At 52.1% G+C, this 26,252-nt stretch overlaps 1 protein-coding gene across 1 annotated transcript in view; it reads left to right on the forward strand.

Annotated features, from left to right (window-relative positions):
• Window positions 1-10,572: 10,572 nt before the first annotated feature.
• Window positions 10,573-26,252, forward strand: part of CHST8 (carbohydrate sulfotransferase 8) — a 107,528-nt gene continuing 91,848 nt past the window's right edge. The window contains exon 1 of the mRNA XM_037518144.2: window positions 10,573-10,588. The gene's annotated coding sequence lies outside the window, so the exon portion shown is untranslated. The remainder of the gene's footprint in view (window positions 10,589-26,252) is intronic.

Raw genomic sequence — 26,252 nt, forward strand, 5'->3', positions numbered from 1 at the left:
GGAGACAGTGAAAATGATCAGTGGTTGCCAAGATCAGTGGAAGAGGGTGAGGAAGGGAGGAAGGGATGAGTAGGAGGAGCACAGGGGATTTTTAGGGCAGGGAATCTATTCTCTATGATCCTATAATCGTGGACATGTGTTATGATACTTGTCAAAATCTGTAGGCTATTCAAATTGAAGAGTGAATCTGAATGTGAACAATGGACTTGGGTTGATGTTGGTACATAAATGGTTATAAATGTATCACACTGGTGTTGCATGTTAGTGGTGAGGAGGCTTTGGAGCAGGGCAAAGAGGGGGATGGGTACAAATTCTCCGTACTTTCCACTTCATTGTGCTGTGAACCCCAAACTGCTCTAAAAATTAATTCTATTAATTTTTTAAAAAGATTTATTTATTTATTTATACAAGCACTGGGTACAGTCAAAAGCGTGGGAGGGTAAGAGGATTCACCAGAGCCAGAGCAGGGAGCAGAACAGGCAGACTGACTAAGTACACTGCTGAGGGGAGCAGCGGGGGAGGCAGGAGAGGTCTGCGCGCCATGTGGGACCCTCGCCAGCGGCCAGGGATCAAACCGGCGCTGCAGAGGCTGCGGGCAGCTTCCCAACCCAGCGTTCAACCGCTGCACCACCGGGGCCACCGGGGGAGGCCGTAATTCTATTAATTTTTAAAAAATGTATCAAGAGGGTATACTGATTCCTCCAAGTTAAATTTGGAATTGCTGGGTGTTTAATGAAACTCTTCTTTCTCATACCCAAATTCCCTTTTCTCAGTCAAGAATCCTAGGTCTCAAGAACACAGGAGATGACAGAAATAGAATGTTCCGTGATGACTCACTGATGTTATCCGTTTCATACACACCATAGTCTCAGTGTAAAACACTGCTACCTCAGTCAACATCTTCATGGGCAAACAGTTCAAAATTTTCCCATTTAAAAATAACTCTACATTGTCAGAGCCTATAGCCATTACATCCGTATTTCTTTTTTTTTTTTTTTCAAAGATTTATTTTATTTATACAATAGCTGGGGTACAGGCCAGAGGTGTGAGAGGGTGAGAAGATTCACCAGAGACAGAGCAGGGAACAGAACAGGCAGACTGACGAAATCCACTGCTGAGGGGAGCAGCAGGCGAGACAGGAGAGGTCTGCCGCGCCATGTGGGACCCTCGCTGGCCAGCCGGGAATCAAACCCATGCCGCAGAGGCTGTGGACAACTTCACAGCACTGCACTCAACCGCCTGCGCCAACAGGGGAGGCCCAACACAGTAGGGTTTTTAATTTGTTTTGCTTTTCTGGCATGTTTTTCATTGTTGCTCATTTTTATAAAGGTGAAATTAACTTTTCTGAGCTTTTAGAAGGAGATTCGTTCAAAATGGTTTTTCTAAGTGTACAAAACTCCTTTCTTGTTTTCATGAAGTATTTAGAGATAGGGCGGTGTGTTTTTGAGATTCCTCACTCATAAAAATGGGCCTTCTGTTTCCTTTCTCTCTATGATCCTCCTTGGGTCAATTCTGATACCTCAGCCATCAGTGTCTCCTCAATAGGGGGTGCTGTCGCTGAAGAAAGACAAGGCTGTGCAGTTTCAAGAATTCTCAGGCAAGGTTGTTCCAGCGCCTTTAAATCTTCGTGCCTGATACCCTCTGCACATATTTCAATGGGCAGAGGTCTCCTAATACTAGCTGCTGTTCTCAGTTGGGATATCTGTGCATTCCAGCGAATGCCAGTTGGCTATAGTGGGGTTCTCAGGCACAAGCACCCTATTTCTTCTAATTTGCTAGTATCTTGATGTTAGACAAATACATTGATCACTAGTTTTATTCTAAATGTTTTCCACAGGGTTTTGATATTGCTATCCAGTGGGTCTGCCTGTCTTTTGGGGAGAATTCAAGGATATTCAAAATTTTATCACCAGCACTGCTTTCTTCTCCTCAAAATTCCCCAGAACTTGAGCATCCACACTTAAACATCACCAAGGCATGTTTTGTTACTACCAAAGGGGAGAAAAAACTCTGTAGAGAGCAATTTGTGTAGAGTGATTGTGTGGGTCCTCTCTGCCCATCTGGACTCAAATCACAGGAGGCAGTTCCAAACTTAAGTGCCCGCATCTCTCTTCTTTTCTTTCTAGAATGTTCCCTGGTGCTATTAAAGCTTGCTGGCCTGCCTTGTGCTTCCTGAGATGAGCCTCAACTAAACTGCTCAAACACAAACACTTATCTCAGGTCTGCTTTGGGGGGAACACAACCCCACACAGGCACTAAGCTGTGCTCCAGCAGGCTGGCCTGTTTAAAACACCACCCATGTAGAATAACCTGCTTATGATATTCAAAAATGGAATATTATGGGGTCTCCCTCATGGTGCAAGGGGTTAAGCACAGCACTATGAAGCTATCCACAGCCTCTGCAGCATGAGTTCGATCCCGAGCCAGGGAGCAACCCACATGGCCCAGCAGACCTCTCCTGTCCCGCCCACTGCTCCCCTCAGCAGTGTATTTCAGTATATCTGCCTGTTCTGTTCCCCACTCTGTCTCTGGTGAATCCACACCGCCCCCCCCCCCCGCCCCCCGGGACCTCTGACCTGTACCCCAGCTCTTGTATGCATAAATAAATAAATCTTTAAAAAAATGGAATGATGTTACCTTAATATTTGTAATAGCCTTGATGAAACATGTTTTATTCTACACAAATGAAATACTTCTCTTTCCTTGTTCATACTCTCCTTACTCACTCAGAAGGCCCTGGTTGATTAACTGCCTTCCCAAGACTTTTCCTTTTTAAATGTGTTTTCCAGAATGTAGTAATCCTACTTTCTAATTGTAGAGTCTATTCTTTTTCTGGGCAAGGAAGTGAGGGTCCTTTGTCTGTAGCTGCCAGGGCATCCTTTGTGCTTAACAAAATATATGTTGAATTATTATCCCGTGGTTCTTTGTGGCTGTGAGTCTTATGAATGAGGACAGACCAGGTGAGATTAGCTCAGGTCAAGTGCCACTTCCTCCATTAAGCCTTCCTTATCCCCCCAGAAGATGGCTTAGTCACTGTCCTCATGACTCCATCATAACCGACCTTATATTCTAATCTATCTATTCTTCTGTCTTCCCCCATCCTGTCCCTCAACAAAGACTTGGCTGGATAGTCCATGTCCAGATACTTGCAAAAGGAGCTTGCCCTCACTTTTGAGTCTGCCTCCAGCCCTGCTCAGGTTGGGGAGTCATCTCAGCACACCACTACTAGGCTGAGCTGAGCCCATGCCCTGCCCCCCGAATCATGGTGGAACAGGCACAAAGGGTGACTCATCTGAGCCCCAACATCAGTGTAAGAATAAGCAGACAGGAAGGTCTGAGGACAGGCATGGGGGACTGAGTGTGACAGACTTCACACTGGGAGCCGCAGGCTGTCTCCTCGCCCCAGGCCCTTCGTGCGGTGTCAAAGAGGGGATTTGGGTTGTCTTGTCCTTTTAAAGCAAACTTTAAACACTACTGACAGCAAGATGTCTCCAGTACGAAAGCAGACAGGGAAGCAATGGCTCGCTGTTTCCATGGTTACCGACAGGACGCCACTGGGCAACGCTCTGAACTCTCTAGCATCCCCGACTCTCCCTGCAAGATGAAGTTTCCTGGGCTCCGGGAACACTGAGCCACAGAGTGGCAGTTGATTATCTCAGTTTCTGCTCTAACTGCCTTCTATTTTCAGTGACAGGGTTTAATTTCTCCAGGGGTCTGAAGGTTACCCTTCAGAACACTTCACCCCGGAATCCTGGCAAGCTGGAACGGCCCCTCCCCCATCTCCTTCTGCAGGCTGTGTCATCTGCTTCCCAAGCCTGGTGACCTTGGCACCTTCTGGGCCTTGGGAGATGACTGAGCAAGGCCTGAGGGGAGTTTCTGGCTGATTGGCTTGCTGACAGCAGCCTGCTGGGGCTGGCATAGGAGGGGCTGACTGCAGACTTTAACATTACTTGCTCCCAACTCAGAAAAAATCCGGCCTGTCTGAGGACTCAAACCCTCTCCAGCTTTTCCAGTTTCTCCTACTCAGGGATCCTGTAGGACACGGGTTGGGCAACTTCCTCCAAAGCTAACTCGGGCGTTTCCTGTTGGGGTTGGCACAGGCTGTGGCTGTGTCAACCTGGAAACGGATTGGGGACGGGCATCGGGGGACGCCCCTCTGAGGGTCATGCTGCCTCCTGATCTCCTCTCCCTGGCATCCAACCACCAGGCTTTTGTCTTCAGGATTTGTCTTCAGTGATGCATCCCGCCAGGCTCGGGTGGGCTCCTGGAGTGGTGTGAGCACATCCCCTGCTCAGGACACCCCCCTGCTCAGCAACCCAAGAAGGGCAGTGCCTGCTGCTATTCTTCCCACCCCTGCTATGACTGCTCACGTGTTGGCGGTGCAACTTGCTCACACTAACTGGGTCTGACAAAACCTCGAGACTCACCAACCGCATCGGGGACATCTGGTGTGTGTCCAGGACAAGCAACCAAGCAACGGTCCTGTGCTTGCTGTACGGAGACCTCTTTGCCTTCCAGCTCGGAGGGCGCAGGCCTGAGACCCCTCCAGAATGAGGTCCTTCCAGCCTGGAGAGGAAATTGCCCACTTGTCCTTTATCTTTGCATCCCATTTCTAAGCCCATCTGTTTATAAACCTCCCGAGACAGAAGAGGCTCAGGGACCCCATCCTCACCCCACAGCATCTGATAAGGCTTCTAGAGTATTCCTGTGGAAATATTTTGTTCACGTCAAAGCAATTCTTCTTTTTTTTTTTCAAAATCTCCAAACCTGCTTCTTAACACTAAGCATTAAATTTAGAATACCATTCAAGTTGCATTAAAAAAATGCTCTTAGCTATCTCAGGAACTCAGAAGATACTTAAGCTCCACTCTCCCGCTGCATGACGGAAAGCACCAAACTGATTATAACCCTCAGTGATGGTGGAGGAGTTTTGAAAATGCGCTCTGGTCTGATGATGCTGGAGAGGGGATCTTGTCCTGAGGAACGCCCCCTTCTTGGCCTCCTCAGACCCCACAGGGCTCTGAATGAAACCAGGTAACCCACAGCTGTTCTGCTCTGGGCAGTGACAGGCAGATGCATTCAAGGAGGCTGCGTCTTGCCAAGCTGGGCTAAGCCAGAGGGAGTCCGAGAGAAGCAGAAAGCTCTCCAAATTACGGAACATTTAAAAAGAAGTTCCAGGGGCCTCCCTGGTGGAGCAAGGGGTTAAGCATCAGCACTGTGAAGCAATCTGCAGCCACTGCAGCAGAGTTCAATCCCCGGCCAGGGGGCTACCCACATGGTGCAGCAGACCTCTCCCGTTTCGCCTGCTGCTCCCCTCAGCAATGTTTTTCAGTCAGTCTGCCTGTTCTGCTCCCCACTCTGTCTCTGGTGAATCCTCTCACCCCCTGCACCTCTGGCCTATACCCCAGCTCTTGTATGCATAAATAAATAAATCTTTTTAAAAAATTTAAAAAGAAGTGCCATCTGTATGTGTCATACAGTGATTTCTTTATTTTAATAGTTACCTTAGCTAACGACTACCAGAAGATATCCAAAAAAAGAGTCAGCCAAGCCAACCTGATTGAATAGAAGACACTGTTTATAACAAGTCCATGCATACTGGATGCAGATAAATAAATGCACAGTAACACTACAGGGCATGAGAAGTCAAAGCCCATTTACCGCACAAGGCGGGGGACACCTTCCCTCTGCCAGCAGATTCCTCCTCTCTGTGACTGACAGTGGAAAAGTAAACTTTAGCCTGGTCCTGCATGATATGAATGCGGAATTAGTTTGGTGCAAATTGAAGAGCATGTACTCCATTGTAACATAAATATTTTAAGAATTTTAAACTCTACCCCAAAGTAAAAAGAAAATTCTTACTGTTTATGCTTAGGAGCTACGGTACACCCTCCTGCACTTAATCCCCCTTTAGACAGTGCCCTCTCTCCCCATCTTCGGGCTGAGAGGGACCAGTCTCAAGGATTCGTGTGAACTGAAGAAGTTACCAGCAGGAGACCAGTTCGATTGTTGATTTTTTTTTTTTTTTAATTAAGAAGCACCAAAATGAACTTGAGCTTGGCAAGCCCTCAACAGAGAAACCAGACTGGCTCTGAGCCTAGTTTGCATGGACTTGGAATTGGGCCTGTCTTCTTTTTGGTCTCTGGGGTCAACAAAGGCCTGTTGACAGACCTGCTCATCTCAGATTGAGGGGGACGGGGTCCCTCCCTGGAGGCCCCACTTCAAGGCCCCTCTGCCTTGGGTCCAGCCCTCTTCCCTCCTGGATGCTTAGCTGCCCTCTGTTTTGTGAGATTTCCCAGTATCTTTTCAAGAGATCTCTCCCTTTTTGCTCAAGATAGCCAGAGGCACTTTCTCCCACAAAACTGTGTCTGTTCCCCAGTTCTAGTCCATGTTAAGGACAGAGACTTGGTATCACCTTAACCAGCACTGAAATGTGCTCTTTAAAGAGGAACTGATCCTATGCCTCAAGGAAAAATGATGGAATTTCAGTAATTATAACAGGCAAGTGAGATGTGGGGGTACTTGGAGCCCCAGATGCACTGCTAATGTAGGAGACTCTCACACAGCCATGCCAACATCAAATAATATCCGGGACTCAACGCAGAAGGAAACGAAGCCACCCACCCCCTCCACATCTTGGAAACTCAAGGGGTGACAGAAAAGGAGACGTTTCCTGGGGAGTGCAGGGAAGGGATGTAGGCTAGAGGTACGGGAGGTGACAGGATTCACCAGAGACAGAGTGGGGAGCAGAACAGGCAGATTGACTGAAATATACTGCTGAGGACAGCAGCAGGGAGACAGGAGAGGTCTGCTGTGCCATGTGGGTAGCTCCCTGGCTGGGGATTGAACTTGTGCTGCAGTGGCTGCCGACAGCTTCATAGTGCTGAGACTTAACCCCTTGCACCACCAGGGAGGCCCAAATTTGTAACAATCTTGGCATCACAACACAGGCCCTGAAGGGACCTCTAGAACCTGGACTGCCCTTCCCTACTGTTCACATGGGGCAGGGAGGCCACCATCCCACATGAACGCAGAGGCAGCTGGCTAGGCAGCTGGGTTCTGAGGCAGGAGGAAGTGTCCAATCCGGAGGGGCCCTCCCTGGCCAGCAGGTCATGGGCCATCTGTGTGGAGCTGACATTGGGAAACTTTGCATCATCCTACTTCAGGGGTGACACACGTGAGATGCTTGACCCCCAAGCTCTGAGGTGGCTGATGTGGATGGGGACTTCATTTTCCAAAATACTTCCCCCCTCCTTCAACTCAGCAGTGCAGTCCATTTTGCAAAGAAGGAAATGGGATGGGAAGGGCTAGGAGACACGCTCAAGGCCACCCAGCTGGCACTTTGGAGAGGGGAACAGACCCCCGGCCCACCCCTATTTTTCTCTTCTTTTTACTGTGGGATAAGGGAGACAGGTGTTTCAGATCTGCCACTCCAGACATCACCCTTCCCTACTGGAAGCCAGAAAGGAAGCTTCAGGTCTCAAGACCCAGTCTAGCTGCCCGATTTGCATGCCCTTCATCAAACTGTGTTCCCCACTGTGCTGCCTGCAGCCTCTGCTCAAAGGCTGGCAGGAATCTTCACTCTGAGGGGATGTGCTGGGGTGCAGAGCCAGGGAAGGAGGTCTGGCTGCCACCCTCTGTACATCCGGTCAGGTCCCCCACCCACCCTTTCCGCAGCTAAAAGAGTGACCTCTCTTAACGTCCTCTGGGGCTGGGTTGTGTGCTCATGGGGCCATCCAGTGAAATTGGCTTTTTACCTTAGTTGGGATGCAAAAGGATAGGTTTGCCACTAATCTTTCAGTGGAGACACACATATCAAAAACTGCAAGTGTGCACACAAGCTCCATGCGGGGGATTTGCAGGGTTTCTCCGCCTCCCTCGCTGCAGAGGCCGAGTCTGACTTTCAAAAAAGGGCACACAGCCCATGGCAAATCCCGGGGAGGAAAACCCATGGCATGTTGGTGTCAGAGACCTCAGGTGCCCTTCAGGGATTCCCTCTAGGGCTGCCCAAAACAAGAAGGAAGTCTGAGCGAAAATGAAAAATGTAGCATCTGTCAAAGAAATGCGGCATTGTTGATTCCTGGTGGAGCCTGCCTGATTCTTAGATGCAAATAAGTGCTAATAAGTACAGTTGGAAAAGCTAATGGAAAAACCATCCTTCCCAGGAGGATCGCTGCACACAGTTGCATGGGGCAGCTGAGGGGCCACTCACTGCTGACCTGGTCCTGGTAAAGCCTGTGCAGACGCATCCTGTGGAAGCAGAGCCTGTGTAGACTTGTCCATGGAAGGACTTATGGTCCAGAGCCCCCTCCTGGCTATAGGGCTGGGCTCAGGGAATGAGCTCTCCAGTGTGTGTGTGTGTGTGTGTGTGTGTGTGTGTGTGTCCACAGGACTGTGTAGGGTACTGAAGAGGTTCCCTTGACGACCAATCCTCTTCAGCTGCTGCCCAGCCAACCAGTGGCCAGGAGGTGAGGGAGGCTAGAGGTGTGATGGCAAGGGGTGGGGGAGGGAGAGTCTCTGCCCTCTGGGCTTGCTGGGCAAGTTGCTTTCTGCTCTCTGCACTCCCTGACCTTTGGCTCCTGGTCTCTTCTCCTGCCCTGCTCTGACAGTTTTGGGGTTTATGTTGCACACAGATCCCACTACCTGGCTCTTGCTGACACTTGAATCCTTGTCCCTTACTTGCCACGTGTCCCTCTGCTCTTGACGAACATTTCAGCCACCTGTATACCCCTGCACACATACACTCACACACGTAACTGCCAGCCAGAGGAACAAGACTGGGTCTAGCACCTGGGTCTGTAACAGTCTCTGAGCTCAGAGTCTGGACAGGGAAACAGCTCTAAACTACCCCACTTTGGAACCAGTACCCTCCAGATGTGTGGACTTGGTGGCTTTCTTGTACCTCAGTTCCCTCATCTGTAAAGTGAAATGATAAGGCCTATTTTGTGGTTGCAAGAATTGATGGAAGATCCAGAGAGCGTTGGGAGACTGCATGGGTCTCCCCATCTCTCCTGGTCTGTCTGAGCTTGCCTGGGGCATGGAGGCCTGGAGCTGCCCCTGGGCAGAGTCAGGAACCCCCCAGGCCTACCAGAGCCTTAGTACTGCAGCTTTCAAGACCTGCTCAGGAGGGCAGCCCTTGCGCACCCCTCTCTGCTCATTCAAGGGCCATGCGTGCCCCCCACTCAACTCCATCTTACACTTTGGGTCAGTTCAGTGGGAGTCAGGCCAACAGATCAGCAGCCACGAGAGAGGAAGGCCAGCATCCTTGGCTTCCTTCAGTAAAAGATTTTCCTGCAGGGTTTTTGTTTTTTAATACTAGGTGTCTTTTCAAGACTAAGAGGTGACAGAGACAGTTTCTTACAGTTCCCGTGGGAAAGTGCCCTCCCTTTCTGGCACCTGCTTGCCCTGCAGGTGGGGCTGTCTCTTCTCAGGGAGAAGGACCAGAATCACAGCCCCCTCACCTCCCTGCTCCGCCCTGGCGCAGCGTGGCTGTAGACCTGTCAGTGCCCACTCCGTGTGGGGGTGCAAGTGGGTAGGGGCTGACCTCCAGCTCCACCCCTCCCAGCCCTCAGGCCGGTGACCCAATTGAGACTTCAAGAGGTAGCCCTCAAGGGAGAGCCTGGGTCACAGGGCACTTTCAGCAAAATTCATACCCACAGGAATGTGGAGCTCCATGCAGGAATTGGGGGTGTCCAAGACTGCCCCTAGACCGCCACTGAAAGACACCGAGGCTGTAGCCCAGGGACCTCCCCGAATCTTCCTCCGGATCAGTCCCCTGCGTCTCCCGGGCGCCGCACTCCCGCAGCAGCAGGTCCAGGGAGCGCGCCCTGCCGGGCTGTGGTCAAGGCCCGCTCCAGCGACGCCTCGTCCTCCGCCCGGCCCGCCCGTGCGACCCGCCGGGGCCCCGGCAGCGCCCGACCGGGGTCTGGAGCCGGGTGGCCGCCGGGAGTTGGGGCGCTCAGCGGCCGGGAGAGCGGCGCGGCGCCCGCCACCAGCACCCCACCCCCGCGGCGGCCGGACCGCGCCCAGCGGCGCCACCTGGCAGCGCGCGGCCCGCGGGGCGGCGGGGGCCGCAGAGCGCGCGTGGGCAGGCGCGGGGAGCGCCCGGGGGACGCGCGGGTCCGAGGAGCGAGCCCTCCCGGCCGGGCCCCCGCGTCGGCGCCGCCACCGCTGGGCGGGGCCCGGGCCGGGGGCGGGGCGCCGAGCGGGCGCGGCGCTATTTCCAGCCTCGCCGTAGGCTTCGCTCGCACTTCGCTGGGAGCCTTCCCGGCGCGCGAGCCGGCTCCGGCGGCGCCGCGGGGAGGGAGAGGAGCGCGCGGCGGCGGGAGGTGGGGGTCGGGCCGGTGTCGGCGGCTGAGGCGGGGCCCGCCGCGGGGCGCTTCCCTCGCCCTCTCCCGCGCGCTCGGGGCGCCGGCCCGCGCCGCTCGCCTCGCGCACCGCACCCGCGCCGGGCGCCGCTCGGAACGGCAGGCGGCCCCGGGCTCAGCCGGGGCGGAGGTCCTCCCGGCGCCCCGAGCGGAGGACGCGCCGTGGAGCGCCGCGCCCGGGCTGGAGGCGCCCGCGGCCCCGGGAGCGCGGGCTGCGCCAGGTAAGTACCCCGGCTCCACCCCTGGCCCCGCCTCTGCAGGCTCCCGGTCGGGAGGGGCGCCCCCAGGGTCCCGGGAGAGCCGGGGACTGCACTGCGCCCCAACCCCGAGAGCCAGCGGGGACTGGAGTCTGAAGCCGCGGGCGGAGGACGAGCGCGCGGGGTTCCGGTCTGGTCGCGCTTTGGGGACCTGCTCCAGTAGCGGGAACTTTAATTAGACTTTTGCTCCCTGGATTTTACTCGCTGCCGCGCGTCCGTGAGCTGCTTGCTCTCGGGCTCCCGGGGTCCCCGCGGATCCTCCACTCCTCTTCGTGGCCGTGGGTGCTGGGCGCCGGGAGCCAGCGGCGCGCGCCCAGAGGGCGGGGCCGGAGCGCCCTGGGCGCCCCGGGTTTCCCCGCGCGCCGGGCGCTGGGGCGGCGCTGGCGGGCAGGGGCGAGGGAGGACCCGGAGACCGTCTTGGCCTCCGACCGAGCGGAAGGCGGTGCCCCGCGCTCCACCGCGCGCATCCCCGCGGGGAGGCTCTCCAGGGCACCGGCCTGTTTGGTACTCGAGGCGAGTGTGTGTGCGTCAGCGCTGCCGTGGAGGTGTGCGGAGCGCGCGTCCGGGAGAGCTGGAGTCGGAGCCCCGGGCGACTCGGGTGGGTGGTGAAAGAATACGTTTTGCGGCGGGACTCGGCTCAGCCCAGGCGGCCGCTGCAACTCCAGCTCCGGGCTTCCAGTTCTGCACACCAGCTCTGTGCTCGCCGGAGGCCCACCGGACCCGGCGAAGGAGCGTTTGCGGGATCTGGCTGTGACTGTGCAGGCGCTGGGGTCTGAGGCAAACCCTCTGCCTTACCCGGCACGGAACTCCCATCGCCCTAACTTTCGGGATACAATTGGTCTCCAGGCCTGGGGACCCTGACCTGGCCACGGCTTAGCGCCCTCACTGATGCCACTCGCTGTCGGTTCTTTTCCAGCTGGGTAGTAGGGGCCAATCCTGGGACTCGGAACCCACGCTGTTTTCCTTATCTTGGGGGGCCCAATTCCTTGGGGCCTAATTCCTTGGACCATCTCCCAACCCTGAGTCATGATTGATTCTGCTAAGGGGATTGGCATCAGCACCCCCCCCCCTGCTTGGCAGGGATCTGGCTGGGCAGCAGAGCTGGAGGTGGGTAAGTGAAATACTATGGCAACATCACAGTGGGCTGTGGCAGGGCTGTTGCAGACAAGCCCCTTCCCCAAGGTTTTCTAAGTCTTGTCCTATAACAGCACAGCTCTGGGGCAGGAGTAACAGGGCCCTTTTCCAAGTTTCCCAACTGTCACAGCCTCTCTTGCCCACCTCTGTCCCTGTCCCAAAGGCAAAGCAGACAGGCCTTGGAAAGGGGTGACTTTCTGGCCCCAGCAGGGTGTTCTCTTACTCCAGACAGTCCACTTCTATGGGAAAACAGAGTCTGGGGAGCCTTGGAGGGGGGGAGTGGAGACCATTCAGAAATCTTCATCAGAACTGCTTCTATGAAGTGACCCTCAGGAGGAATAAAATTCAGACCTAAATAGAGCCACCCAGAATGATCAATAATCCAATAACAACGACCACAGAAAACCTCGACCCATCATGTGGCCCATTCGCTCTGGGACACTCCCATTGATGGCACAACTTATTTATTTATTTACCTGGAATCAGACTCCACAAGAGTGAATTATCTTCGTCGGTATTGATTTTTAAAAAGACCCCAAATTAAAAAGTCAAGGCTTTCTTAAAGCAAGGTCAAAGATTAATTATTTATAGAGAGACATCAGTCAGCCAACATGGGGACTCATTTGAAAATTGCCTAAGTGCGCAAAAGGAGCATCTTCTGATTTTTGCTGGCTCTGACCAGGACAGGAGCAGGCTCGTCTGACCTCCTGGCACTGGCACAGCTTTCCTGGGCTGTGACCGGAGGAGGATCCTTTGAAACTCAGCCTGCTGTTGAGATGCCTTTTTAATCTTGTAGCCAGAATACCACTTGGGAGATTTCATGCATATTTGCTGTGTTTCCATAATGAACATTTACTGATTACACAGTATCAAGGGAATTTCATTTTTTAAACATTTATTCAAATCTCTGTTTATGTAAGCTAATAAGTCTAGAAAAGTTCAGTAACTACTTTTTTTTTTTTCCTTTGCCATATAGTTGTTGGCAAAGTACGCCTGGTGGGTTCATCTCAGAATTTGCTTAGCATTCACTTGAAAGGAGGAAGGTCAGACTCTCCTCGCTGGAAATGCATTCTAGCTGTTTCCCTGTTCTTCATTCCCAGTTAGTGCCAGCCTGATGGGCTTTTTGTGGTTTTGCTGATCGAAGAGATGGGTGCTTAGAGCTTTTATTGTTGTTCGTGGATGCTTCTGGTTGGAGGCACCTGTGGTAGATGCTGAAGTCTTATGGGGGAAGGTGGGGCACCCTGTGTCTTGCCTGCTGCCAGGCCTCGAGTCTGGAATACCTGTCTTAGCTGCACCTGCCCACCTCCCTGATTTTCCTGTGTGTGGAGTCACAATGATGGGGGAGAGGGTAGCACCTCTGGGTAGGAAAGTGGACCGAGGGTTATAGCCGCTCCATAATGAACAACTGTAGCAATTAGAGTCAGTAAACACTGTGTGAAACAAGTGTCCAGCTCTCAGCTCATCAGAAGGTAATGAGTTATAAACAGGAGATTGATGCAGTGCCGGCCCGAGGAGATCAATGTGGCCCTGCTGTGGGACAGCAAGATATAAAGCAAACTTAAGCCTGGTTGTCTGGACGGGTAGACGCGACTCTTCAGAGTCTCGGGAAGTTCGCCGTGAACAGGCTTTCTGGGAGGCATCCTGATCAGGGCCTGTCTGACTCTTGGGCAGCTGTGTTCCCTCCTCTTAGAAAAGAGGTTACCCCCAAGCAGAGGAAATGCCTGGGCTTGGAAACCAGGAGGCAGAGCTGCGTTAGCTGAGGTGACAGGGGACACGGGAGACACCGTCTCATTTCTTCCAGGTTGGAAGATACACGACCCTTGGTTGGTAAATCACTGTGGCAGAAGATGAGACTTACAAATTGGTGGTGGGAAAAAGTTGTGACTTTTACCCTCTACGAAACAACCTGTCACTTGTGATCTGGAGCGCAAGCCTGACTGAACCTGCTGGCCTCAAGGGCAGCCTCGGCCTGTGTCCAGGAGGGACAGCACCAAGAAGCAACCCTAAATCCTTCCTGAAAACCAACTTATGGGAAGTCTGGCAGGGTCGGTACGTAGGCAGGGCTTGCCACCCAGGTGGGCAATGTGGTCTTGGCATTCCTGCTCCCCACTTTAAAGACCAACCATTCTGTTGCTGGTGACAGAGGTCAAGACGCACATCCATCCGTGCCAGCCCATGGCCAGAGCTGGTCCCGGTGAGTGACATTTATATGAATTAAATTAGAATCGTCAACATGGACACCTGGAGCCAAGTGACTGTTCATCCCACATTCCTGATGTCAGGCCATAGCTACTCTTCCATTCTGCCACCAGTGAGCTCGTATTGAGCCCGTGGTAGGTGTCTATTGCTCTACCAGGTTCCGGGGATATGAGATGATCAAAGTGAAGATGATCAAAATGTCCTTGTGGGGCTTGTTGTCTGGTGGGACAGACAACAAGCCTCTTCCCTCACTGATTCACCATTACTAAGCAAATAACCCATGTGTGTGTGATTCCAGGCTGCCGTCTGGGTGGTTATGAGACCTGCGCTGGCGTGATGTGCCCTAGACTGAGGGATCAGGAACCCTTGAGCTGAGACTAGCAAGGAGGGATAGGAGTTTGAGGGGAGAGGACTCCCCAGGCACAGGGAGGAGCACCTGGCACAGGGGGAGCACCTGGCACAGGGAGGAGCACCTGGCACAGGGGGAGCACCTGGCACAGGGAGGAGCACCTGGCACAGGGGGAGCACCTGGCACAGGGAGGAGCATGCATGCGGGTGCTCTGGTGAACCTGGATGAGTGAGGCAGAGATGGGAAGGCCCATGTGACCTGCAGAATAGGGGTGGAGGTGGGATGTGGAGGAGACACATGTGGAGATCTGACTATAGTGGATCTTCAAGGTCAAGGAGAACTTGACCTTGAAGCTGGGATTTGATCCTACAAATTGTGGCAGAATAGGGAGCCTGGTAAGGGGGAGCTGCAGTAATCTTGGAGGAAGATGACCAAGGTCCTAAAGAGGAGTGAAAGGGCATGAATCTGCCAGCTTGGCATTGGATCAGGGTGGGAGGGGAAAGGATGGTTGTGACCATGACTTCTGGATCACCACTGGGAGCTGGTAGAACCTCCCCGTCCTGGACCAAGGATTCCCAAGCTTCAGTCTACCTGATTGGGTTACACCCTCCAGGGCTGAGGGTCAGGCAGCTGCCTGTGTGGCCCGCCTACGTTCCCCTGCCCACCTGCCCTTTCCCCCTGTGCTCACCATGGAACCCTAATGTGCTCACCATGGAACCCTAACATGCAGTCGGCACTCAGGAAGTGACAGCCCAGTGCCCAGTGCTCTCTCATGAGGACAAGCTGCTCCGATGCCCACCTTCCTCTGGAGTTGATTGCTGGAGGCTTGCTGGACAGAGGATGCCTCAACCTGTGCTCCATCCACTTAGCTTCCTGGTCCCCAGTGGGTCCTTTACCTGCCACCCACTTTGGCCTGGCAGCCGACTGGCTTCTGCCCCAGGAAGAATTCTTCTCTGGGGCCCTTCTCTCATTCCCAGCCCTCTCTCCCTCCTCCCTCCTCCCTGCCAGTCCATGCCTGCTGGCATCCTCAATGAGGGGCTCTGCCCGAGGCTCAGAGCTTCCAAATTCCCCCAAGGGTGAGGTCGATGAGTTCCCTGGAGCTGAATGCAGTGCAGCTCAGCCCCAGCTCCCCCCAGAAGTATCCAGGTCCACTCAGCTCTGTCTTCCTTCCAGAGCTGGGGTGGGGGAGCAGATCTGTGAGTCACCCCGCTTCCACGTTGTGCCCACACTGCTGGCTGTGGGCCCTGAGCCGAGCGGCCGCTGAGCTGCAGGCAACAGCCCAGGTCGCTGTCACCTTGTCCTCACTCTGCCTGGGCCTGAGCCAGCTCCTCCTCGCTGGGCCAGACTTGGGGACAGGAGGCACAAGATCCAAGGAGAGAACGCTGAGAGGTACAGGTGTACTCCTAAGACCCCGAGTCTTTCCGGCTGATTCCTCCAGCTCCTGGGCTCCTTGCCTGAAGGGCAGCCCCACCAGACCACTCTCCTTTCCACTCTGACTTCTGTTCTCACTGCCATGGACCACTGGGCGGCCCAGGGGCTCCTCAGTGTGAAGGTGTCACAGGAGCCCCAGCCCAACGAGTCCCATATGTCGGAGCCCGTGAGCACTGAGACCCTCTTCCTGCCTCGAGATATGGGGCCTTTGTTTCCTGTGCTCCTAAGCGGGGCACCCAGGCACCCAGCAAATCCTGATCACAGCCCTTCCAGGTGCAGAGCCTGCGCCAGACCCCACAGCAGACTTGGTGCTGGTCCATGCTGTTCTCGCTGCCAGGGCCCAACACAGAGACGGCACTCAGTGACTGCCACTGGCAGGCTGTGTGAGCTGGACTGTGAGTCTTTCTGTGCTGCCCGGGGCCAATATGTGGTGCAGGCGCTCTGTCTACACTGGCTGAGTCTATGGTGTGAGCGCTGGAAGCTTCCGTTTACCCTGTGTCTGCACTCTCTGGAACCTTGGCACAGACTTTCCCTGGCCGGCTGTCTCCCAGAGGTGGGCTCCCAAGTCGCACGGTCTGTCTGCGCTGGTTGAGTGCTGGTCTGTCGGCTGGTTGAGTGCGGGTCATGATGTAAGCCGTGTGTTTGCACTGGTTGAGCTCGGCACACAATTCAGGCAGTCTGTCTACACTGGTTGAGCCTGTGACTGGCTGAGGCCGACGTCCTGGGCTCATTCTGACAACCTCACCGAGAATCCTCTTTTCTACCCCTTTCTCTCTAAACATCTAGGGCCAACTTGTTCTCTCTGCTTCCCCACATTTGAATCTCTTTGGCAGAGGCTTGCTCGGCACTGGGAATGGTGTGTGTGTGGTGACAGGTGACCCTGGTCATCTCTCCTGGATGGCGCCTCCACCATCGTTGTGCTTGGAGTCATCTCGCTACCCCTCACAGCAGCGACTCACACAGTCTTTTCTCATGAAAGCCATTTGGTCGCGCATTACTGCCTCGGTGTGCACAGTAAATCATATTTGTCCAGATTCAGTCCACCTTGCCGCCTCCTGCGTAGATTTTGGGCCTCCACCTCCTCTATTTCACCTATTTCACCTCCTGAGGGTTGGCCTCATCTGCAAATTTAATTTCGTGACCATTCATCCCTGTGAAAGTCTATGCCTGCTTTTTAACCTTCTCAATTCCCTCTGCCATGGATTGAAGTGACGACGGCCCATTCCACCCCATCCAGCCTCCTCCGGCTTGTGACTGAAGCCAGCTCCTCCAGTCAGGCTGCATGGGTTCAAGTCCCACCTTCCTCACTCGGTGACTGTGTGGGCCTGGGCCTCAGTGCCCTCATCTGTAAAATGGAGCTAGCAGTACGACCCGCCACATGGAGCCATTGTGTCTATTTGGGAACCAGCCGGTCCCACAAATGGCATCTGCCATCATTGTCAGTATCTCCTGTGTTTGGTCTCTCGGCTGAGGCTCAGGTGCAAGGAAACATGTTAACCAGGTGCCTTCCCTGATGGTGTGACAAAGGTGTAGAGGGCACATGTCCCCCAAGATGGTGTCCCCCGAAATCCCATTCTTTTTAAGCAATTCCCCATCAATTCCTTTTCCCTGCCCTGCATTCACTACAGCACATTTTAAAACTTTACATTCCAAGTACAGCACGCAGACCAAAAAGCACACAGATCGTGGGTGCCGTGCAGTGAATTTTCCCCAACATCGTCGGCCAGTGTGCCAGCGCCGCAGCAGGAACCACGTGTGGCCAGCACCCCAGGGCCCCTCTCCCTTCCAGGCACCACCTCCTCCAGACAGCTGCTCTCCTTACTTTAATGGGCATGGATTAGATTTCTTGGGTTTTAAGTTGATGTAGGGGCCTTCGTAAACCTGTACACGTCTTTGTCTGGCTTACTTACTGTCATGCCTAGGAGATTCATTCTTGCTACTCTAAGGAGTTGTCGTTTGCTGGCTCTTGTTTTTGGAATTCCCTTTGTGTGCTCCTGTTATATAGATTGACACTAGATTATGCAGGACTGGGCCATTGCGAACAGAGCAGCGAGGGTGTTCTGGTGCAAGTGTCTTGGGCCTACACACATTTTAATAAATCTGTACCTGGGGCTCACAGGAGAGGCACATATTCAGCTTTTGTAGCTGCCATCAGCAGTTGTAGTAATTAACCTCCCTACTCCCGCCAGTCAGGTCTGAGCATTCCAGTTCCTTCACATCCTTTCTCATGCTTTATGTTGTTGGTCTTGTTCATTTCAGCCATTCTGAGTATGTAGAGGTCTCTCACCTTGGTTTTAACTTTATGTTCACGTGACCAATATGGTATATTTTTTTGCCAAGGATATTTTGAACTTGAAAACATTATTCAAAAAATTCAAAAAGTCACTTCCATCTCCATAAGACCTCCATTGTGGATGTCTTAAATGTTGGATAGGGGTCTGCCGGGTGGGTTTGAATCTTCTGTGTGGGAGATAGTGGGTAGAATGGGCAGAAGTTTCTCTGATGAGGCTGGGGACCTGGTCACCTACCCCAGAATCACCTGGGGAGCTCATCAGAGATGCCCCTGAATCCCCACATGGCTCTCAGGACCCATCAGCCTCTTGGGGGCTTGTCTTTCTTTCTTTTTTATTTCCAAAGAGGACCAGAGGGTGAGATGCTTCCCCTTGGACTCTGTTCTCTCCCACACCAGCTCGCTAGGCAGGAATTTGTTGGTGTCCTGGGCTGCTATGGGGAAGGCTCTGGAAATTGGGTCCTTGGTCTCTGAAGGGTGTCACATTCTGGTGCTGTTTCTCTACGTGACCTCTCCCATTGCCAAAGCCAGCTGCCCACTGAGGCCTGAGGGCTAGGGCCCCCGGTAGCCATGCTCACCCCCAGTGCTCCAGGCACTGGTCACTTGGGAGCATCCCCTGGTGTCTTCACCCCCAATGTGCTTATCTGACATCGGGCTCTTGCTGAGAAGTTGAAAGCTTCCCGGAAAGCAGCACCCAATTCTTGCTCCATGCAGCTGCTCCATCTCTGTCAACTCCACCTTTTCAGAGCTGACATGCCCACCAGTTGAGTGAAGGTAGTGGTGGTGTCTGCTGCCCCCTGACTCCCTCACTTCTACCCATCACATATTGATGGGTCCATGATAAAGACTCTTTTCTCCTCAGTTCTGACTTAGTTATTTGGAAAGCAGCATGGCTAAGGACATGAGACCTCTGGGTCAGACCCCTCAAGTTCAAATCAAGGTGCTCTTCTTGTTTAGTTTTGAGACTCAGACGTTGCCCCCAGAGAGAGAGGCAGATACACACACAGCTATGGTGCAGCCGGTGGGGGTGACTGGGGTGGCTGACATCTTTAAGGTTGGGGAGTGATGGTAAGGAATTCTGCCTGGGGCATGTGCTAGGGACTCCACAGAGGAGGGAGGCCTGGACTGGGCCTCAAAGATAGGGAGGGAGCCTCACGAACTGCTCAGTGTTAGGCCACATGTGAATTCTTTGGGGAAGGAAGTGTGCTGAGCCACAGGAGACCCTGTCTAGTTAACCCAACACACAAGGGCATAGAGCAGTGAGCAGAGTTCATTGTCAAGTCATGGAAGACTTCCTGGAGGAGGTGAGCTTGGGACTGCACATCAGAGGCCAGCGGTGAGAACTTTTCTCGGTGCCAGTAAAATTTCTCTCCAAGTTTCGGGACCCAGGGGTATGGATAGTGTGAGCCAAGTACCAGTCGATTTAAAATAGGGCAACAAAGACTCCATGACACACACATTGTTTATGCAATGTGGAGGCGGGTGTGCAAAGATGGAAGAGCTAAAAGCAGTTTGGGAAAAACAACACCTTTTTTTTCTTTTTTTTTTTTCGGTGGAAAGACAGATTAGAAAGGTTTATGCTCTTCTGTGATAACTAATATGAAAGGTTTATCAAAGTTAAAAAAAAACCCTAGACACTTTCTCCAAAATTGATTTGAAGACTTGGCAGATTTGAGGAATCATTCAGTAACGTTTTATGGGTCGATGCTAATTTGATGCAGCAGAGCCGTGCATCGCGCCAATTTACTGCCAAACCAACATTAAGCACGGACCTTTCGAGCAAGGTTTATAGGCGGACAGCTCATAAAGATGCATGCTTGACAAGTATTCTGCGCCTTTTAGGATGTGCAATATGAAGTGTTTATCAAAAACCACCTAAATCTCCCTTGCCTTTTACTTGTAAACAATCTCTGGGGACTTCAGGCCTGGATCACATGCAGTATTTCATGTCTCACCATGCGGAGTCCCAGTAGGTGGGGAAACTTTGTCTCCAGAAGTCAGGAGTTGAGGCAGGAGAGGGGCTCTTGGGGGTGAAGGATTCTATCAGGGACCACTATAGAAAGAATCTGCAAGCCAGGCTGCTGGGACTCCTCCCAGCAGAGTCTCCTTCCCCAAGGACCCTAAGATGCATCCAAAAAATGGAGTGTGTGGTCCCGAGGAGACACATTTCTTTTTGTGTCCTGACAGATTATGTGCGATGGATTGCTCCCTGTCTCTCATCGTCCAAATACGCTGTCAGAACCCTGTCAGTAGGGAGATCACTCAGCTTTGTTTTGCATGTTGGAAAGTGTTTAACAATAAAAACGATCAAATCTTCCATCACCCCCGAAAACCACTGCCCATATTTTGCATAAAGGAGAAGTGGACTTCTGTGGAATGAGTCTCCTCTGCAGTGCTCCAGTCCCTCTGTTTTCCCACCCCAGTGTTAATTACCGGGGCATCAATGAGGAAGGTTGCTGGGGGCTGGGGGGAGAAGCACAGAGGGCTGTCAGCACAAAGCCCCGGGGTTTTCACTAGGGGAAATTTGATCTTGGGCAAATGTCAAGGCGTTTTTGAAATCTGTGTTATGATATCAGTTCATTGCCAGTGTAGGGCTTCATAAATATTGTATAGGGCTCTCTTAGCGCCACCTTGGCCAGCTGGAGAACACAACAGCCACTCCCAACACACGCACACGCACATGCACATGCACACGCACACACACACACACACCCTATCGCAATTGCAATCTATTGCAGAGTTGTCACGACAAGCCAATTGGTGATATTTCAATCACGATGTTCTTGTAACAAATTCCATTCAAATTCTGTGGGAAAGGGAGTTAAGGCTTCCTCCTGCTGCTGGGAGAGTGATATGCTAAATGTAGCTTCCTGGGGCCCTGGCAGCCATCCAGAGCTTTGTAATTTATAGTTCTCCTTTGTGGTTCTCCAGGTGACCTTGGGACCTCCATGTCGGTGGATTCCGTAGGCTCAAACTTGGTCCACCATCCTCTGCGGTGAGCAGTGTCCCCAAGTGGGCACACGCGCACCCACCAGGCTACAACTTAAAGAAAGGACGCGCGAGCAGGGACACAGGACCGCCCGCGGCAGGTGACTGCAGCGTGGCTTGTAGCTGATCTTGCCTCTAACATTTATGTCAGCCACAAAGCATTCAAACATTGTGTTTAAAGGTGGCCTGCAGGTAATAGGAGCTTCTCTCCAGCCTCTGCACTCAGCAGGTGATCCTGGAAAGAAGGGAAGGAACAATCTGCAATTACATTCATCAGCTATTTTTGGTTGAGGAATAAACAAAATAGCCCAAATGGCTGCTGTTACAGATTCTAGCAGAGGAGTGGCGTGTAGGAAAGATTAATGTACAATTAAAATCCATGTACGGGTAAATTACAGGGTGACAGCTATCTAATGCAAACACCGCAGACGTGTAATTAAGAGGAGTTACAGGCTCTCGTGGTGGATTTGTTGAGGAAAGTGCTAGGGAGCTGTCTGCGGAGCCAGAGAGGCGCTGCAAGGCTGCTGCGACTTGGGCTGGGTCTGGCATAGGGGCTGGGGAGGTGGCGGAGGGAGCCTCTCACAGCGTTGAGGGCGGCATCCTGGAGTGTGAGGCTAGCCAGGGCTCCTTCAGGTGGCCCTCCCTGCTCTCCAGCGCCTGCAGGGTCTTGTACCAAGCTTCCACCCCTTTCTGGAGCTCCCCTGCTTATCCACTCCTCACCTTTGGCTCTGACACAATGGGAACCCATGAGTGTCTGTTTTTTTTACATTTTTAATTTCTCCTGCTTTGTCAGCTTTTTAAGGAATATGTTACATTATGTGGAAATTGGATGCTAACAAGATTTGTATGAATAAATTAGACCCTTAACTTTTTATGTTATTACAAAATTGAAATGGACTCTAATGACAGTCAGAATTAATGTTCTGTTTCAAATAAATGCCGGGGATGTGACTGAATTTTCAGTGCTCGCTCTTCATCTTGCATCTCCAGCCCCTTCTATGAGACCCTCTCTGAGGAGAGGTCTCTCTCAGAGAGATCCCTTCCCCTCCTGTCAGGCGGCCCTCTTGGGCTAAGACAAGGCCCATGGGGGCTCTTGGGGAAATCTGCTGAGGCGCCTGGCGGCAACCCCAACAAGAATGCCCAAGGTTACACCCCACCTCCAGCCAGCCCCAGAGCCTGCTGTGGGACGAGGAGGACTTCCTGCTAGGCCACCCATAACCTCAGAGGCCCCAGCACACTCAGCTCAGCACATGGGCTCTTAGGGATTCTGTTTTCTGCCAGGCAAGTCTGTCCTGTTGGGACTGGAGTCCCTGAGAACCAGGGCGGTTCTTTATGCTCTGCGTCCCTGCTTGAACCCAGGGCTGGGGCTGAGGGCATGGGCCTCAGTTGAGGTCCCCTTGGGCAGGTTTGAGCAGCAGAAGGCCAAAGAGTCACCTGGGATCTGAGTGGCTACACTAGCCTGCTATGGGTCTGATTCCTGCCTCTGGATGGGGGGCAGAGATGGAGGGTTTTGTTTCAAAGGGGCAGAGCAGAACAGGGGCGGAGGGCTCTGGGGTGTGGGCATGGGTTCCCACATATGATGGCTGGAAGAAGAGGGGACCTGGTAAGATGGGGAGAAAACATGAGGCAGTCCAGCAGTGGGGGTCCTGGTATGCTGTGGCCGAATCTCACCGCGAGAGAGTGGTGCTGGCTGGGACACCCGCCCTTGGGAAGGGGACAGTGGAACTTGCCTCCAGCTGACAGGGCAAGAAGGGGTGGGTGCCCTGGAGGCCAGGTATTTATTCCAGAACAGGTAGATTTGTATATGAAATCTCTTCCCTTCTAAATTCTAGAGACTAATTCGAACTTTAAAATCTAATTCCCAGTGACCAAATTTTATGTCTGTGAACTGCATTGGGCTTCTGGGCTGGAGGGATTTAGTGCCCAGAACTTCGCTGTCAAGGTGGGCAACTCCCCGGGAAAAGGACAGTAACAGCCAAGACCACAGGCCAAGGCTGCAGGGCTGTTGGCTTCAGGCAATTGTGTTCTGCCCAATGGGGTCCTCTGCCTGAGGATCCCCCATCTGATAGGAAAGGAATCCTTGCCACTGGAGCTGCAGGCTTCCCTACTGCTGGCTGGATGGGCCCCCACTTGATGTCTGGCAAGCCCAGCCCTGCTCAGTAGGACCGCTCAGTTTGGGCCTCTATAAGTAAGTGGGTGACAGAGGGACCTGTGTGGACCCCCACCCCTGCGTGGGCCACACCCCAGCATTCCTACTTGCTCCTTGTCATGTCTTAGCAATTCCCTGCAGAAATACCTTAAGGAGAACAAGAAAATAAAGGTTCATCCTCTAGATGTAGGGTTCCCATACATTGTTACAGAGAGGGCATAGCTTAGACTTCTATCATTTTGTATATGCAAACTCATAAGTCATATTCATTTTATAGAAATGCAATAATTTTTATGCCTACTGCACATAACCTGTTTAATCACTGTATATCTCATGAATATCTTTCCACGGAGATGGATCTGTTTCCATCTTGCTTCTGACACCACACGGTGTTATTTCCTAGGAATTTATCATAATTTATGTAAGTGGTTCCTTGTTGGACATTTTGGTGGTTTTCATTCTTGTTTTCCAGAATGTTTCAGTGAACGTTTTTGCTCTATTCCTTTGTGTCACTTCAGGATAGATTCCTAGATGTGGAATTATTGGCTCAGAAGGTATGCGTAGTTTTAAGACTTTTTAATATGTCCTGACAAATCACCTTTCAGAAAGACCCAGCGGTGCTGGTGTGTGTCTTCTCTCTCATAGTTGCACCAGCAAATCTTCATTTTTAAAAATTTTTGTCAATTGGATAAGTTAAATAGAGGCCTGCTTACTGCTTTTTATTTTATTTTATTTTCAAAGATTTATCTATTTTTATACAAGAACTGGGGTACAGGCCAGAGATGAGGGAGGTGAGAAGATTCACCAGAGACAGAATGGGGAACAGAACAGGCAGATCGACTGAAGCACACTGCTGAGGGGAGCAGCGGGCGAGACAGGAGAGGTCTGTCCTGCCATGTGGGTTTCTCCCTGGCCGGCCAGTAATCGAACCTGTGCTACAGTGGCTGTGGATTGCTTCATAGGCTGCGCCCCAACCCCTGTGCCACCAGGGAGGCCCTGCTTACTGCTTTTTAAAAATAACTTTCATTTTCATGAAAGGAATATATATGTATAGTTAAAAAAAAACACAGGCAATAAGAGGCTTGTGATAAACCCGCAGTCCTCTGCTCATCCCACACCACCTCTTGCAGTCCTGTTCCCTAGAGGTGACCTCCCGGGACTCTAAGCTACATGTGGGGCCAGTGTTCCTGCCTCTCTGTGTCTACGTAACAGGCGTCTACACTGCAGGTGGTCCATGACCCACCTCATCCAAGTGCCATTTATTGAGTGCTCACTCTTTGCTTGCTGATTTTTAAATGCCAGGGTTATCATTTGCTTAATTCTCGTATTTACTGAGGCTGCTTTTGGACTCCTCTGTTTTAACCTGGAGATGCTAGCCCCAGAACCTACTACATTAGTCATTGTAGCTCATGAATGCATTTTTGATATCTTATAATATTTCATTTTTATTCTTTTAGGTATACTTTAAGCATATTAGGTCAGGTTTTAAATACCATACCATAGAGAATTAATTGGGATTGTGCTTCGTTTATAGATAAATTTTGGATACATTTGCAGATGCATTGACCTTTCGGTGTATTGATTATGTTTTATCACATTGAATCTTCTCATCCATTTAGTCAACAAATATTTATGGAGAACCAACTGTGTGTCTGGAACTGTTCTAGGCACTGGAGACACAGCAAGAAACAAACCCTAGTCCTCATGAAGCCAAAGTGACAGTTGATTTGAAAAACCAAGCAGGGAAGAGATCTGACGAGTGGGGAGGAGGGAGTGAGTTGAAGAGCTAATAGGTGGGGGGCGGTGGGTCAGGGTGAGCCTTGCTGTGAATGTAAAACTTGAGCAAAGTGGAGGTAAATGAGGGCCTGGACCATGCAGGGGGTCTAGGTTGATGCTTCTTCAGCTGGACCGTTGTGACCCTGAGGGTATTTAGCGCGCTGAGAGGTGCTAAGACATCTCATGAGTGGGTAGAGGTCAGGGATTGCTGCTAAACATCACCCCACAACAGCCCAAGCATTGTCTGCCCCAAATGCCAATAGTGCCCAGGCTGAGAAATCCTGATAGAGATTTTCCAGGCAGCGGTAGGAGTGGTGTGGGGCGGGACACTTGAAGACCGTAAGGCAGGAGTGAGCAACAGCAAACGGGGAAGCACCTGGGAATGAGGCCCCAGAGGTCAGGGCTGCCTGTGGGAAGAGGGAAGATGATTTGGGCCTTGTGGGGCAGGATAAGAAATTTGGCTTTACTCTAAATCAGGTGGGGAGCAACCACAGGGTCTTGAACTGAGGACTACCATGAAATATCTTATTCCCATGATAGGAGCCAAGAGAGCTGGTAGGGTCTCACAGTGAGAGATGACAGTCCCAGCAAGGTGGTGGCAGTGATGTGGAAAGAATGGGCTCAATTCCAAGTGCATTTTGAAGGCTGAGCCAACAGGGTTTCTCATGGTTTAGATGTAGCATGAGGAAAAGAAAGCTTTTGATCTCAGCACCTGTAAGGGTGGAGTTAGCTATACTGAGATGGGAAAGACAGTGGGCAGAACAGGTGTGATTGGGGGTCTAGATTCCAAGTTCAGTTAGGGACATACTGTGCTTGAGATGTCCAGCACATGTCCAACTGCAGATGTTGGAGGTTTGGTTGCATATACGAGTCAGCAGTTATGGAGAGAGGTTAGAGCTGAGATACAGATTGGAGAATTATCTAACATGGTTATTGAAGTCAGAAGAATGAGTCCAAAGAGAGAAGAGAGACCCATATATGAGTCGTAGAATATTCCAGCAAGAAGAAGTCAGGTTGATGAGGAAGAATCCACAGAACAGACTCAAAACTGACCAGTGAGGTTGGAAGGAAATGGGAGAGCAGAAGTCAAGTGAACAAAGTGCCTCATGGGGGTGTGTGGGGTCACCTGTGTCAAACGCTGGTGGCGGGTCAGAAAAGACAAGGACCAGGGATTGACCATGGTTTCAGCAATGCACCTAGGCAGAAGCAGTGCTGGTGGAGTTGCAGAAATGGAGTTCTGATTTAGGGAGAAATGGGAAGAGGTGAGATAACAAATTTGGGTAACTCAGGATGTTTTTTGCAAAGGAGAACA

The sequence above is a fragment of the Talpa occidentalis genome, unplaced genomic scaffold, assembly GCF_014898055.3.
Source record: "Talpa occidentalis isolate TD23 unplaced genomic scaffold, MPIMG_talOcc4v2.1 talOcc4.17, whole genome shotgun sequence".
Lineage (NCBI taxonomy): Eukaryota > Metazoa > Chordata > Mammalia > Eulipotyphla > Talpidae > Talpa > Talpa occidentalis.